Source organism: Schistocerca cancellata, unplaced genomic scaffold (assembly GCF_023864275.1).
Source record: "Schistocerca cancellata isolate TAMUIC-IGC-003103 unplaced genomic scaffold, iqSchCanc2.1 HiC_scaffold_684, whole genome shotgun sequence".
Classification (NCBI taxonomy): Eukaryota; Metazoa; Arthropoda; class Insecta; order Orthoptera; family Acrididae; genus Schistocerca; species Schistocerca cancellata.
In genome coordinates, this window is record NW_026046695.1 from 59169 (window position 1) to 72047 (window position 12879).

Below are 12879 nucleotides of genomic sequence, written 5' to 3' on the forward strand. Positions count from 1 at the left end.
CAGCTTTCCTTTTCCTCTTCTCCCAGTAGAGCAAGAAGCCAAAAGCATTGCTCTGAGACTTTTGAGGTGCGCGCCTTGCCAGTCTGTATGCGCAAAGACGCTCGCAAAGAGAGAAGGGTGCCGACGCGGGACTCGGCACGAAATGTGCGAGAGACCATCCGATCCGTCGAACGAACGCCCAAATCCGGTGTGGTCTAGTGGCTAGGATACCTGGCTTTCACCCAGGAGGCCCGGGTTCGATTCCCGGTACCGGAACGGAATTTTTTCCACACGAATCGTCTCAAGTTTCAGCTGTGCGTGCTGCTCGCAATACAGCTACTGTTTCATGACCGCCAGCAGAACATGGACGAGCGGAGCAGACACACGGTGACCCTAGAAGTGGCGTGTGGCTTCATGCCACGTGTTTCCAGCGTAGGGCTGAGCAACCGTCCGCGTCGAGGCCCGTTAGCTCAGTTGGTTAGAGCGTCGTGCTAATAACGCGAAGGTCGTGGGTTCGATCCCCCCACGGGCCAGTACGCTTTTACTACTACGAAAGGGCAGCGCCGATTTCAGCTGGCGAGTGTGATGACCAAAAGATCATCGCCCTGCGTGGACGTTGACAGAGGATCCGAACCCGACTTGTCGGGAAGCGCTACAGCGTCCGCTCGGCAATGGCCACAATATGTTGAATACGCTGGTTCTCATACGGCAAAGAGAAAATGAAAGAAAATGTCCGATTGCCGACGTGTAACAACTTTGGCCCTTGTCACTGCTTGGGCGGGTGACCGCATGGGAACACAGGGTACTGTTGGCAATTTTGCTTCCTATTTTTCTTTCTCCTTTCTTTTCGCAGCTGCAGCCCGATTCAGTCAGGGAGACGCCACCGTGTAATGAAGCGGCGTGCTGTGTGTCCAGCGCCTCGCCTCTCCTTGCCTCTCTCAGTCGTTTCTCGTGCTTGTCGTGTTGATATAGGCCGACTGGAGAGCGTCAGCTCTCGCGTCAGCTGAGCAGTAGGCTGGTCTGCAGCGAGTAAGAGGGAGAAAAATCATTAATTTAACGGCGCGTGGCCAAAGTACTCATACGCAAATTTAAAAGCCTGCTGCAGTGACCGGGAATCGAACCCGGATCAACTGCTTGGAAGGCAACTATGCTGACCATTACACCACCACCGCACAACCCGGCGCCCCCACGCCGCGCTGTGACGGCTTCCCGCCAGTCGGCAGCGGCCGATGGTGATCGTAGCCCTAGGCGCATTACGAGGTAGGCTAGGGGAGCACATGCGGATGCATTCGGACGGCGTATCCATGCACATTTCGCACCCTTTGGCAAGCGTCGGGGCCGGCGACGCAAGAAGACGCAGAGGACCGCCTTCTGGCGGCATTTTTAGGCAGTACAGTGCAGGATTCAGCGTCTGCAGCATTTTCTGGACAGAATGCTACGGCGCTTGACGGCAGTCCCACTTTATCTCGAGACACCTGCTCGGGAAGCAGCGTAAGATTGCTACTGGCCTCAGCATCGGTGGTTCAGTGGTAGAATGCTCGCCTGCCACGCGGGCGGCCCGGGTTCGATTCCCGGCCGATGCATCATTTTGCTTTTCCCGCGGTGCCGTGTGACTTGCGCGCTTGAGATGCACGATCCACAAGAATGTATAGCGGGATTCCCTTGAGAAGAACCGAGAACGCAGCACGCGCGGTTCCCCACAGCTTTCCTTTTCCTCTTCTCCCAGTAGAGCAAGAAGCCAAAAGCATTGCTCTGAGACTTTTGAGGTGCGCGCCTTGCCAGTCTGTATGCGCAAAGACGCTCGCAAAGAGAGAAGGGTGCCGACGCGGGACACGGCACGAAATGTGCGAGAGACCATCCGATCCGTCGAACGAACGCCCAAATCCGGTGTGGTCTAGTGGCTAGGATACCTGGCTTTCACCCAGGAGGCCCGGGTTCGATTCCCGGTACCGGAACGGAATTTTTTCCACACGAATCGTCTCAAGTTTCAGCTGTGCGTGCTGCTCGCAATACAGCTACTGTTTCATGACCGCCAGCAGAACATGGACGAGCGGAGCAGACACACGGTGACCCTAGAAGTGGCGTGTGGCTTCATGCCACGTGTTTCCAGCGTAGGGCTGAGCAACCGTCCGCGTCGAGGCCCGTTAGCTCAGTTGGTTAGAGCGTCGTGCTAATAACGCGAAGGTCGTGGGTTCGATCCCCCCACGGGCCAGTACGCTTTTACTACTACGAAAGGGCAGCGCCGATTTCAGCTGGCGAGTGTGATGACCAAAAGATCATCGCCCTGCGTGGACGTTGACAGAGGATCCGAACCCGACTTGTCGGGAAGCGCTACAGCGTCCGCTCGGCAATGGCCACAATATGTTGAATACGCTGGTTCTCATACGGCAAAGAGAAAATGAAAGAAAATGTCCGATTGCCGACGTGTAACAACTTTGGCCCTTGTCACTGCTTGGGCGGGTGACCGCATGGGAACACAGGGTACTGTTGGCAATTTTGCTTCCTATTTTTCTTTCTCCTTTCTTCTCGCAGCTGCAGCCCGATTCAGTCAGGGAGACGCCACCGTGTAATGAAGCGGCGTGCTGTGTGTCCAGCGCCTCGCCTCTCCTTGCCTCTCTCAGTCGTTTCTCGTGCTTGTCGTGTTGATATAGGCCGACTGGAGAGCGTCAGCTCTCGCGTCAGCTGAGCAGTAGGCTGGTCTGCAGCGAGTAAGAGGGAGAAAAATCATTAATTTAACGGCGCGTGGCCAAAGTACTCATACGCAAATTTAAAAGCCTGCTGCAGTGACCGGGAATCGAACCCGGATCAACTGCTTGGAAGGCAACTATGCTGACCATTACACCACCACCGCACAACCCGGCGCCCCCACGCCGCGCTGTGACGGCTTCCCGCCAGTCGGCAGCGGCCGATGGTGATCGTAGCCCTAGGCGCATTACGAGGTAGGCTAGGGGAGCACATGCGGATGCATTCGGACGGCGTATCCATGCACATTTCGCACCCTTTGGCAAGCGTCGGGGCCGGCGACGCAAGAAGACGCAGAGGACCGCCTTCTGGCGGCATTTTTAGGCAGTACAGTGCAGGATTCAGCGTCTGCAGCATTTTCTGGACAGAATGCTACGGCGCTTGACGGCAGTCCCACTTTATCTCGAGACACCTGCTCGGGAAGCAGCGTAAGATTGCTACTGGCCTCAGCATCGGTGGTTCAGTGGTAGAATGCTCGCCTGCCACGCGGGCGGCCCGGGTTCGATTCCCGGCCGATGCATCATTTTGCTTTTCCCGCGGTGCCGTGTGACTTGCGCGCTTGAGATGCACGATCCACAAGAATGTATAGCGGGATTCCCTTGAGAAGAACCGAGAACGCAGCACGCGCGGTTCCCCACAGCTTTCCTTTTCCTCTTCTCCCAGTAGAGCAAGAAGCCAAAAGCATTGCTCTGAGACTTTTGAGGTGCGCGCCTTGCCAGTCTGTATGCGCAAAGACGCTCGCAAAGAGAGAAGGGTGCCGACGCGGGACTCGGCACGAAATGTGCGAGAGACCATCCGATCCGTCGAACGAACGCCCAAATCCGGTGTGGTCTAGTGGCTAGGATACCTGGCTTTCACCCAGGAGGCCCGGGTTCGATTCCCGGTACCGGAACGGAATTTTTTCCACACGAATCGTCTCAAGTTTCAGCTGTGCGTGCTGCTCGCAATACAGCTACTGTTTCATGACCGCCAGCAGAACATGGACGAGCGGAGCAGACACACGGTGACCCTAGAAGTGGCGTGTGGCTTCATGCCACGTGTTTCCAGCGTAGGGCTGAGCAACCGTCCGCGTCGAGGCCCGTTAGCTCAGTTGGTTAGAGCGTCGTGCTAATAACGCGAAGGTCGTGGGTTCGATCCCCCCACGGGCCAGTACGCTTTTACTACTACGAAAGGGCAGCGCCGATTTCAGCTGGCGAGTGTGATGACCAAAAGATCATCGCCCTGCGTGGACGTTGACAGAGGATCCGAACCCGACTTGTCGGGAAGCGCTACAGCGTCCGCTCGGCAATGGCCACAATATGTTGAATACGCTGGTTCTCATACGGCAAAGAGAAAATGAAAGAAAATGTCCGATTGCCGACGTGTAACAACTTTGGCCCTTGTCACTGCTTGGGCGGGTGACCGCATGGGAACACAGGGTACTGTTGGCAATTTTGCTTCCTATTTTTCTTTCTCCTTTCTTTTCGCAGCTGCAGCCCGATTCAGTCAGGGAGACGCCACCGTGTAATGAAGCGGCGTGCTGTGTGTCCAGCGCCTCGCCTCTCCTTGCCTCTCTCAGTCGTTTCTCGTGCTTGTCGTGTTGATATAGGCCGACTGGAGAGCGTCAGCTCTCGCGTCAGCTGAGCAGTAGGCTGGTCTGCAGCGAGTAAGAGGGAGAAAAATCATTAATTTAACGGCGCGTGGCCAAAGTACTCATACGCAAATTTAAAAGCCTGCTGCAGTGACCGGGAATCGAACCCGGATCAACTGCTTGGAAGGCAACTATGCTGACCATTACACCACCACCGCACAACCCGGCGCCCCCACGCCGCGCTGTGACGGCTTCCCGCCAGTCGGCAGCGGCCGATGGTGATCGTAGCCCTAGGCGCATTACGAGGTAGGCTAGGGGAGCACATGCGGATGCATTCGGACGGCGTATCCATGCACATTTCGCACCCTTTGGCAAGCGTCGGGGCCGGCGACGCAAGAAGACGCAGAGGACCGCCTTCTGGCGGCATTTTTAGGCAGTACAGTGCAGGATTCAGCGTCTGCAGCATTTTCTGGACAGAATGCTACGGCGCTTGACGGCAGTCCCACTTTATCTCGAGACACCTGCTCGGGAAGCAGCGTAAGATTGCTACTGGCCTCAGCATCGGTGGTTCAGTGGTAGAATGCTCGCCTGCCACGCGGGCGGCCCGGGTTCGATTCCCGGCCGATGCATCATTTTGCTTTTCCCGCGGTGCCGTGTGACTTGCGCGCTTGAGATGCACGATCCACAAGAATGTATAGCGGGATTCCCTTGAGAAGAACCGAGAACGCAGCACGCGCGGTTCCCCACAGCTTTCCTTTTCCTCTTCTCCCAGTAGAGCAAGAAGCCAAAAGCATTGCTCTGAGACTTTTGAGGTGCGCGCCTTGCCAGCCTGTATGCGCAAAGACGCTCGCAAAGAGAGAAGGGTGCCGACGCGGGACTCGGCACGAAATGTGCGAGAGACCATCCGATCCGTCGAACGAACGCCCAAATCCGGTGTGGTCTAGTGGCTAGGATACCTGGCTTTCACCCAGGAGGCCCGGGTTCGATTCCCGGTACCGGAACGGAATTTTTTCCACACGAATCGTCTCAAGTTTCAGCTGTGCGTGCTGCTCGCAATACAGCTACTGTTTCATGACCGCCAGCAGAACATGGACGAGCGGAGCAGACACACGGTGACCCTAGAAGTGGCGTGTGGCTTCATGCCACGTGTTTCCAGCGTAGGGCTGAGCAACCGTCCGCGTCGAGGCCCGTTAGCTCAGTTGGTTAGAGCGTCGTGCTAATAACGCGAAGGTCGTGGGTTCGATCCCCCCACGGGCCAGTACGCTTTTACTACTACGAAAGGGCAGCGCCGATTTCAGCTGGCGAGTGTGATGACCAAAAGATCATCGCCCTGCGTGGACGTTGACAGAGGATCCGAACCCGACTTGTCGGGAAGCGCTACAGCGTCCGCTCGGCAATGGCCACAATATGTTGAATACGCTGGTTCTCATACGGCAAAGAGAAAATGAAAGAAAATGTCCGATTGCCGACGTGTAACAACTTTGGCCCTTGTCACTGCTTGGGCGGGTGACCGCATGGGAACACAGGGTACTGTTGGCAATTTTGCTTCCTATTTTTCTTTCTCCTTTCTTTTCGCAGCTGCAGCCCGATTCAGTCAGGGAGACGCCACCGTGTAATGAAGCGGCGTGCTGTGTGTCCAGCGCCTCGCCTCTCCTTGCCTCTCTCAGTCGTTTCTCGTGCTTGTCGTGTTGATATAGGCCGACTGGAGAGCGTCAGCTCTCGCGTCAGCTGAGCAGTAGGCTGGTCTGCAGCGAGTAAGAGGGAGAAAAATCATTAATTTAACGGCGCGTGGCCAAAGTACTCATACGCAAATTTAAAAGCCTGCTGCAGTGACCGGGAATCGAACCCGGATCAACTGCTTGGAAGGCAACTATGCTGACCATTACACCACCACCGCACAACCCGGCGCCCCCACGCCGCGCTGTGACGGCTTCCCGCCAGTCGGCAGCGGCCGATGGTGATCGTAGCCCTAGGCGCATTACGAGGTAGGCTAGGGGAGCACATGCGGATGCATTCGGACGGCGTATCCATGCACATTTCGCACCCTTTGGCAAGCGTCGGGGCCGGCGACGCAAGAAGACGCAGAGGACCGCCTTCTGGCGGCATTTTTAGGCAGTACAGTGCAGGATTCAGCGTCTGCAGCATTTTCTGGACAGAATGCTACGGCGCTTGACGGCAGTCCCACTTTATCTCGAGACACCTGCTCGGGAAGCAGCGTAAGATTGCTACTGGCCTCAGCATCGGTGGTTCAGTGGTAGAATGCTCGCCTGCCACGCGGGCGGCCCGGGTTCGATTCCCGGCCGATGCATCATTTTGCTTTTCCCGCGGTGCCGTGTGACTTGCGCGCTTGAGATGCACGATCCACAAGAATGTATAGCGGGATTCCCTTGAGAAGAACCGAGAACGCAGCACGCGCGGTTCCCCACAGCTTTCCTTTTCCTCTTCTCCCAGTAGAGCAAGAAGCCAAAAGCATTGCTCTGAGACTTTTGAGGTGCGCGCCTTGCCAGTCTGTATGCGCAAAGACGCTCGCAAAGAGAGAAGGGTGCCGACGCGGGACTCGGCACGAAATGTGCGAGAGACCATCCGATCCGTCGAACGAACGCCCAAATCCGGTGTGGTCTAGTGGCTAGGATACCTGGCTTTCACCCAGGAGGCCCGGGTTCGATTCCCGGTACCGGAACGGAATTTTTTCCACACGAATCGTCTCAAGTTTCAGCTGTGCGTGCTGCTCGCAATACAGCTACTGTTTCATGACCGCCAGCAGAACATGGACGAGCGGAGCAGACACACGGTGACCCTAGAAGTGGCGTGTGGCTTCATGCCACGTGTTTCCAGCGTAGGGCTGAGCAACCGTCCGCGTCGAGGCCCGTTAGCTCAGTTGGTTAGAGCGTCGTGCTAATAACGCGAAGGTCGTGGGTTCGATCCCCCCACGGGCCAGTACGCTTTTACTACTACGAAAGGGCAGCGCCGATTTCAGCTGGCGAGTGTGATGACCAAAAGATCATCGCCCTGCGTGGACGTTGACAGAGGATCCGAACCCGACTTGTCGGGAAGCGCTACAGCGTCCGCTCGGCAATGGCCACAATATGTTGAATACGCTGGTTCTCATACGGCAAAGAGAAAATGAAAGAAAATGTCCGATTGCCGACGTGTAACAACTTTGGCCCTTGTCACTGCTTGGGCGGGTGACCGCATGGGAACACAGGGTACTGTTGGCAATTTTGCTTCCTATTTTTCTTTCTCCTTTCTTTTCGCAGCTGCAGCCCGATTCAGTCAGGGAGACGCCACCGTGTAATGAAGCGGCGTGCTGTGTGTCCAGCGCCTCGCCTCTCCTTGCCTCTCTCAGTCGTTTCTCGTGCTTGTCGTGTTGATATAGGCCGACTGGAGAGCGTCAGCTCTCGCGTCAGCTGAGCAAAGTCGAGACAAGTCGAGACATACTGTAGGCTGGTCTGTAGCGAGTAAGAGGGAGAAAAAACATTAATTTAACGGCGCGTGGCGAAAGTACTCATACGCAAAATTAAAAGCCTGCTGCGGTGGCCGGGAATCGAACCCGGATCAACTGCTTGGAAGGCAACTATGCTGACCATTACACCACCACCGCACAACCCGGCGCCCCCACGCCGCGCTGTGACGGCTTCCCGCCAGTCGGCAGCGGCCGATGGTGATCGTAGCCCTAGGCGCATTACGAGGTAGGCTAGGGGAGCACATGCGGATGCATTCGGACGGCGTATCCATGCACATTTCGCACCCTTTGGCAAGCGTCGGGGCCGGCGACGCAAGAAGACGCAGAGGACCGCCTTCTGGCGGCATTTTTAGGCAGTACAGTGCAGGATTCAGCGTCTGCAGCATTTTCTGGACAGAATGCTACGGCGCTTGACGGCAGTCCCACTTTATCTCGAGACACCTGCTCGGGAAGCAGCGTAAGATTGCTACTGGCCTCAGCATCGGTGGTTCAGTGGTAGAATGCTCGCCTGCCACGCGGGCGGCCCGGGTTCGATTCCCGGCCGATGCATCATTTTGCTTTTCCCGCGGTGCCGTGTGACTTGCGCGCTTGAGATGCACGATCCACAAGAATGTATAGCGGGATTCCCTTGAGAAGAACCGAGAACGCAGCACGCGCGGTTCCCCACAGCTTTCCTTTTCCTCTTCTCCCAGTAGAGCAAGAAGCCAAAAGCATTGCTCTGAGACTTTTGAGGTGCGCGCCTTGCCAGTCTGTATGCGCAAAGACGCTCGCAAAGAGAGAAGGGTGCCGACGCGGGACTCGGCACGAAATGTGCGAGAGACCATCCGATCCGTCGAACGAACGCCCAAATCCGGTGTGGTCTAGTGGCTAGGATACCTGGCTTTCACCCAGGAGGCCCGGGTTCGATTCCCGGTACCGGAACGGAATTTTTTCCACACGAATCGTCTCAAGTTTCAGCTGTGCGTGCTGCTCGCAATACAGCTACTGTTTCATGACCGCCAGCAGAACATGGACGAGCGGAGCAGACACACGGTGACCCTAGAAGTGGCGTGTGGCTTCATGCCACGTGTTTCCAGCGTAGGGCTGAGCAACCGTCCGCGTCGAGGCCCGTTAGCTCAGTTGGTTTGTACGACTGCACCGCATTGGTCTTTCTGACACGGACAAATGTACTCGGTGTGGTCTCCTGGATACCCTTGAACATCGATTCACCTGTTGTGGCCACCTTGCAAATTGGCGTTGGCTCAGGAAACAACTGGCTTTTGTAACTAGGTCTGCTGAAGCCGCTTATACCATTGATATCATCGTACGGCCCGATTCTTATTTCTTTCCGCGGACGAAGCTTAATACAGTCATGTGGTTGATTGGCCATTTTGTACATTTTGTCGTCACTTGTCATGAGGAGGATGAACGCCTAGCGTTTCAGCAGTACATGCTTACTGCTTACTGGACCCGCTTGCGATTGCCACGTCTCCGCGATGACTTTGCCAACATGCTTACCCTGACGTTCGAAAGAGAGGGTGTTGGATAACGTCGCCCATGAGCGCCACATTTTTATGATATTTCTGGATTGCAACTATCCCGTGTCATCCTTCTTTTATTTCTTTCTTTTCATTTTCCGCCAGGACTGCAGTTTTCGTGGAACTTTTGGCTGAAAAAGATCAACAATGAGGCCAAGTAACGGGACAGTGGAAAAGTTCCAATGCCCTTGTGCAGGTGCCATTCGGAGACGGGACAGTGGAGACATCGTGGCCAGGCCTCGGGATTCGACCCCTGCCCGCTTTGTTTCCGCAGCCCTGAATCTGAAGGACACCTCTTGTAATGAGGACATATACAAATATACAACAGATAAAGAGATAAGAGAGATAATAAAAACAAAAAAAAAAAAAGTGGCAAAAAAAATGGATAAGGCATAAAAAAAAAAAAGTCGTAGAGCGTTCGACTGAAAAAAAAAAAAGTGGCTAGAAAAAAAAAGAGAAAAAAAAAAGTTGGTTAGAGCGTCGTGCTAAAAAAAAAAAAAATGGATAAGGCGTCGGACTTCGGATCCGAAGATTGCAGGTTCGAATCCTGTCACGGTCGAGTTTTTCCTGTTCTGCAAAAGATGCATGCTGTTTTACTGTGTTGTTTGAGTACTCTAAAACTAGTTGGAAGTTGCTGCTGTCCGCTTCCTGGCTGCAAAACCGGCGTCTACCAGAAGCACAAGCAAGACAAGGGTGATCTGTAGCGAAGTTTTCGGCAAAAAAAAAAAAAAAAAAAAGTGGCTAGGATACCTGGCTTTCACCCAGGAGGCCCGGGTTCGATTCCCGGTACCGGAAGGGAAGTTTTTGCGCACACGACCCTCCATGTTTTGGCCTTCCAACCTTCGTTTGTCGCCCTCCTTCCGGAGCTTCAACCGAACGTAATCGGGGGAAGCAGGCACAGGATGCAAAAAAAAAAAAAAAAAAAAAAGTTGGTTAGAGCGTCGTGCTAATAACGCGAAGGTCGTGGGTTCGATCCCCCCACGGGCCAGTACGCTTTTACTACTACGAAAGGGCAGCGCCGATTTCAGCTGGCGAGTGTGATGACCAAAAGATCATCGCCCTGCGTGGACGTTGACAGAGGATCCGAACCCGACTTGTCGGGAAGCGCTACAGCGTCCGCTCGGCAATGGCCACAATATGTTGAATACGCTGGTTCTCATACGGCAAAGAGAAAATGAAAGAAAATGTCCGATTGCCGACGTGTAACAACTTTGGCCCTTGTCACTGCTTGGGCGGGTGACCGCATGGGAACACAGGGTACTGTTGGCAATTTTGCTTCCTATTTTTCTTTCTCCTTTCTTTTCGCAGCTGCAGCCCGATTCAGTCAGGGAGACGCCACCGTGTAATGAAGCGGCGTGCTGTGTGTCCAGCGCCTCGCCTCTCCTTGCCTCTCTCAGTCGTTTCTCGTGCTTGTCGTGTTGATATAGGCCGACTGGAGAGCGTCAGCTCTCGCGTCAGCTGAGCAGTAGGCTGGTCTGCAGCGAGTAAGAGGGAGAAAAAACATTAATTTAACGGCGCGTGGCGAAAGTACTCATACGCAAAATTAAAAGCCTGCTGCGGTGGCCGGGAATCGAACCCGGATCAACTGCTTGGAAGGCAACTATGCTGACCATTACACCACCACCGCACAACCCGGCGCCCCCACGCCGCGCTGTGACGGCTTCCCGCCAGTCGGCAGCGGCCGATGGTGATCGTAGCCCTAGGCGCATTACGAGGTAGGCTAGGGGAGCACATGCGGATGCATTCGGACGGCGTATCCATGCACATTTCGCACCCTTTGGCAAGCGTCGGGGCCGGCGACGCAAGAAGACGCAGAGGACCGCCTTCTGGCGGCATTTTTAGGCAGTACAGTGCAGGATTCAGCGTCTGCAGCATTTTCTGGACAGAATGCTACGGCGCTTGACGGCAGTCCCACTTTATCTCGAGACACCTGCTCGGGAAGCAGCGTAAGATTGCTACTGGCCTCAGCATCGGTGGTTCAGTGGTAGAATGCTCGCCTGCCACGCGGGCGGCCCGGGTTCGATTCCCGGCCGATGCATCATTTTGCTTTTCCCGCGGTGCCGTGTGACTTGCGCGCTTGAGATGCACGATCCACAAGAATGTATAGCGGGATTCCCTTGAGAAGAACCGAGAACGCAGCACGCGCGGTTCCCCACAGCTTTCCTTTTCCTCTTCTCCCAGTAGAGCAAGAAGCCAAAAGCATTGCTCTGAGACTTTTGAGGTGCGCGCCTTGCCAGTCTGTATGCGCAAAGACGCTCGCAAAGAGAGAAGGGTGCCGACGCGGGACTCGGCACGAAATGTGCGAGAGACCATCCGATCCGTCGAACGAACGCCCAAATCCGGTGTGGTCTAGTGGCTAGGATACCTGGCTTTCACCCAGGAGGCCCGGGTTCGATTCCCGGTACCGGAACGGAATTTTTTCCACACGAATCGTCTCAAGTTTCAGCTGTGCGTGCTGCTCGCAATACAGCTACTGTTTCATGACCGCCAGCAGAACATGGACGAGCGGAGCAGACACACGGTGACCCTAGAAGTGGCGTGTGGCTTCATGCCACGTGTTTCCAGCGTAGGGCTGAGCAACCGTCCGCGTCGAGGCCCGTTAGCTCAGTTGGTTAGAGCGTCGTGCTAATAACGCGAAGGTCGTGGGTTCGATCCCCCCACGGGCCAGTACGCTTTTACTACTACGAAAGGGCAGCGCCGATTTCAGCTGGCGAGTGTGATGACCAAAAGATCATCGCCCTGCGTGGACGTTGACAGAGGATCCGAACCCGACTTGTCGGGAAGCGCTACAGCGTCCGCTCGGCAATGGCCACAATATGTTGAATACGCTGGTTCTCATACGGCAAAGAGAAAATGAAAGAAAATGTCCGATTGCCGACGTGTAACAACTTTGGCCCTTGTCACTGCTTGGGCGGGTGACCGCATGGGAACACAGGGTACTGTTGGCAATTTTGCTTCCTATTTTTCTTTCTCCTTTCTTTTCGCAGCTGCAGCCCGATTCAGTCAGGGAGACGCCACCGTGTAATGAAGCGGCGTGCTGTGTGTCCAGCGCCTCGCCTCTCCTTGCCTCTCTCAGTCGTTTCTCGTGCTTGTCGTGTTGATATAGGCCGACTGGAGAGCGTCAGCTCTCGCGTCAGCTGAGCAAAGTCGAGACAAGTCGAGACATACTGTAGGCTGGTCTGTAGCGAGTAAGAGGGAGAAAAAACATTAATTTAACGGCGCGTGGCGAAAGTACTCATACGCAAAATTAAAAGCCTGCTGCGGTGGCCGGGAATCGAACCCGGATCAACTGCTTGGAAGGCAACTATGCTGACCATTACACCACCACCGCACAACCCGGCGCCCCCACGCCGCGCTGTGACGGCTTCCCGCCAGTCGGCAGCGGCCGATGGTGATCGTAGCCCTAGGCGCATTACGAGGTAGGCTAGGGGAGCACATGCGGATGCATTCGGACGGCGTATCCATGCACATTTCGCACCCTTTGGCAAGCGTCGGGGCCGGCGACGCAAGAAGACGCAGAGGACCGCCTTCTGGCGGCATTTTTAGGCAGTACAGTGCAGGATTCAGCGTCTGCAGCATTTTCTGGACAGAATGCTACGGCGCTTGAC

The 12879-nt window shown here is 55.3% G+C and overlaps 26 non-coding genes across 26 annotated transcripts; 19 read left to right on the plus strand and 7 right to left on the minus strand.

Moving 5' to 3' along the window:
- Positions 1 to 183: 183 nt before the first annotated feature.
- Trnae-uuc (transfer RNA glutamic acid (anticodon UUC)) lies at positions 184 to 255 on the plus strand. Its single transcript has one exon. It is a non-coding gene; the product is annotated as a tRNA-Glu (tRNA).
- Positions 256 to 438: 183 nt separating this feature from the next.
- Trnai-aau (transfer RNA isoleucine (anticodon AAU)) lies at positions 439 to 512 on the plus strand. The gene has a single exon. It is a non-coding gene; the product is annotated as a tRNA-Ile (tRNA).
- A 567-nt stretch (positions 513 to 1079) lies between these two features.
- Trnag-ucc (transfer RNA glycine (anticodon UCC)) lies at positions 1080 to 1151 on the minus strand. The gene has a single exon. It is a non-coding gene; the product is annotated as a tRNA-Gly (tRNA).
- Positions 1152 to 1491: 340 nt separating this feature from the next.
- On the plus strand, positions 1492 to 1562 carry Trnag-gcc (transfer RNA glycine (anticodon GCC)). The gene has a single exon. It is a non-coding gene; the product is annotated as a tRNA-Gly (tRNA).
- Positions 1563 to 1862: 300 nt separating this feature from the next.
- Trnae-uuc (transfer RNA glutamic acid (anticodon UUC)) lies at positions 1863 to 1934 on the plus strand. Its single transcript has one exon. It is a non-coding gene; the product is annotated as a tRNA-Glu (tRNA).
- Positions 1935 to 2117: 183 nt separating this feature from the next.
- Trnai-aau (transfer RNA isoleucine (anticodon AAU)) lies at positions 2118 to 2191 on the plus strand. Its single transcript has one exon. It is a non-coding gene; the product is annotated as a tRNA-Ile (tRNA).
- A 567-nt stretch (positions 2192 to 2758) lies between these two features.
- Positions 2759 to 2830, minus strand: Trnag-ucc (transfer RNA glycine (anticodon UCC)). The gene has a single exon. It is a non-coding gene; the product is annotated as a tRNA-Gly (tRNA).
- Positions 2831 to 3170: 340 nt separating this feature from the next.
- Positions 3171 to 3241, plus strand: Trnag-gcc (transfer RNA glycine (anticodon GCC)). The gene has a single exon. It is a non-coding gene; the product is annotated as a tRNA-Gly (tRNA).
- A 300-nt stretch (positions 3242 to 3541) lies between these two features.
- Positions 3542 to 3613, plus strand: Trnae-uuc (transfer RNA glutamic acid (anticodon UUC)). The gene has a single exon. It is a non-coding gene; the product is annotated as a tRNA-Glu (tRNA).
- A 183-nt stretch (positions 3614 to 3796) lies between these two features.
- Positions 3797 to 3870, plus strand: Trnai-aau (transfer RNA isoleucine (anticodon AAU)). Its single transcript has one exon. It is a non-coding gene; the product is annotated as a tRNA-Ile (tRNA).
- Positions 3871 to 4437: 567 nt separating this feature from the next.
- On the minus strand, positions 4438 to 4509 carry Trnag-ucc (transfer RNA glycine (anticodon UCC)). The gene has a single exon. It is a non-coding gene; the product is annotated as a tRNA-Gly (tRNA).
- Positions 4510 to 4849: 340 nt separating this feature from the next.
- Trnag-gcc (transfer RNA glycine (anticodon GCC)) lies at positions 4850 to 4920 on the plus strand. The gene has a single exon. It is a non-coding gene; the product is annotated as a tRNA-Gly (tRNA).
- A 300-nt stretch (positions 4921 to 5220) lies between these two features.
- Positions 5221 to 5292, plus strand: Trnae-uuc (transfer RNA glutamic acid (anticodon UUC)). The gene has a single exon. It is a non-coding gene; the product is annotated as a tRNA-Glu (tRNA).
- A 183-nt stretch (positions 5293 to 5475) lies between these two features.
- On the plus strand, positions 5476 to 5549 carry Trnai-aau (transfer RNA isoleucine (anticodon AAU)). Its single transcript has one exon. It is a non-coding gene; the product is annotated as a tRNA-Ile (tRNA).
- A 567-nt stretch (positions 5550 to 6116) lies between these two features.
- Trnag-ucc (transfer RNA glycine (anticodon UCC)) lies at positions 6117 to 6188 on the minus strand. The gene has a single exon. It is a non-coding gene; the product is annotated as a tRNA-Gly (tRNA).
- A 340-nt stretch (positions 6189 to 6528) lies between these two features.
- Trnag-gcc (transfer RNA glycine (anticodon GCC)) lies at positions 6529 to 6599 on the plus strand. Its single transcript has one exon. It is a non-coding gene; the product is annotated as a tRNA-Gly (tRNA).
- A 300-nt stretch (positions 6600 to 6899) lies between these two features.
- On the plus strand, positions 6900 to 6971 carry Trnae-uuc (transfer RNA glutamic acid (anticodon UUC)). Its single transcript has one exon. It is a non-coding gene; the product is annotated as a tRNA-Glu (tRNA).
- Positions 6972 to 7154: 183 nt separating this feature from the next.
- Trnai-aau (transfer RNA isoleucine (anticodon AAU)) lies at positions 7155 to 7228 on the plus strand. Its single transcript has one exon. It is a non-coding gene; the product is annotated as a tRNA-Ile (tRNA).
- A 592-nt stretch (positions 7229 to 7820) lies between these two features.
- Trnag-ucc (transfer RNA glycine (anticodon UCC)) lies at positions 7821 to 7892 on the minus strand. Its single transcript has one exon. It is a non-coding gene; the product is annotated as a tRNA-Gly (tRNA).
- A 340-nt stretch (positions 7893 to 8232) lies between these two features.
- Trnag-gcc (transfer RNA glycine (anticodon GCC)) lies at positions 8233 to 8303 on the plus strand. The gene has a single exon. It is a non-coding gene; the product is annotated as a tRNA-Gly (tRNA).
- Positions 8304 to 8603: 300 nt separating this feature from the next.
- Trnae-uuc (transfer RNA glutamic acid (anticodon UUC)) lies at positions 8604 to 8675 on the plus strand. Its single transcript has one exon. It is a non-coding gene; the product is annotated as a tRNA-Glu (tRNA).
- Positions 8676 to 10826: 2151 nt separating this feature from the next.
- Positions 10827 to 10898, minus strand: Trnag-ucc (transfer RNA glycine (anticodon UCC)). The gene has a single exon. It is a non-coding gene; the product is annotated as a tRNA-Gly (tRNA).
- A 340-nt stretch (positions 10899 to 11238) lies between these two features.
- On the plus strand, positions 11239 to 11309 carry Trnag-gcc (transfer RNA glycine (anticodon GCC)). The gene has a single exon. It is a non-coding gene; the product is annotated as a tRNA-Gly (tRNA).
- Positions 11310 to 11609: 300 nt separating this feature from the next.
- Positions 11610 to 11681, plus strand: Trnae-uuc (transfer RNA glutamic acid (anticodon UUC)). Its single transcript has one exon. It is a non-coding gene; the product is annotated as a tRNA-Glu (tRNA).
- A 183-nt stretch (positions 11682 to 11864) lies between these two features.
- Positions 11865 to 11938, plus strand: Trnai-aau (transfer RNA isoleucine (anticodon AAU)). Its single transcript has one exon. It is a non-coding gene; the product is annotated as a tRNA-Ile (tRNA).
- A 592-nt stretch (positions 11939 to 12530) lies between these two features.
- Positions 12531 to 12602, minus strand: Trnag-ucc (transfer RNA glycine (anticodon UCC)). Its single transcript has one exon. It is a non-coding gene; the product is annotated as a tRNA-Gly (tRNA).
- Positions 12603 to 12879: the final 277 nt, after the last annotated feature.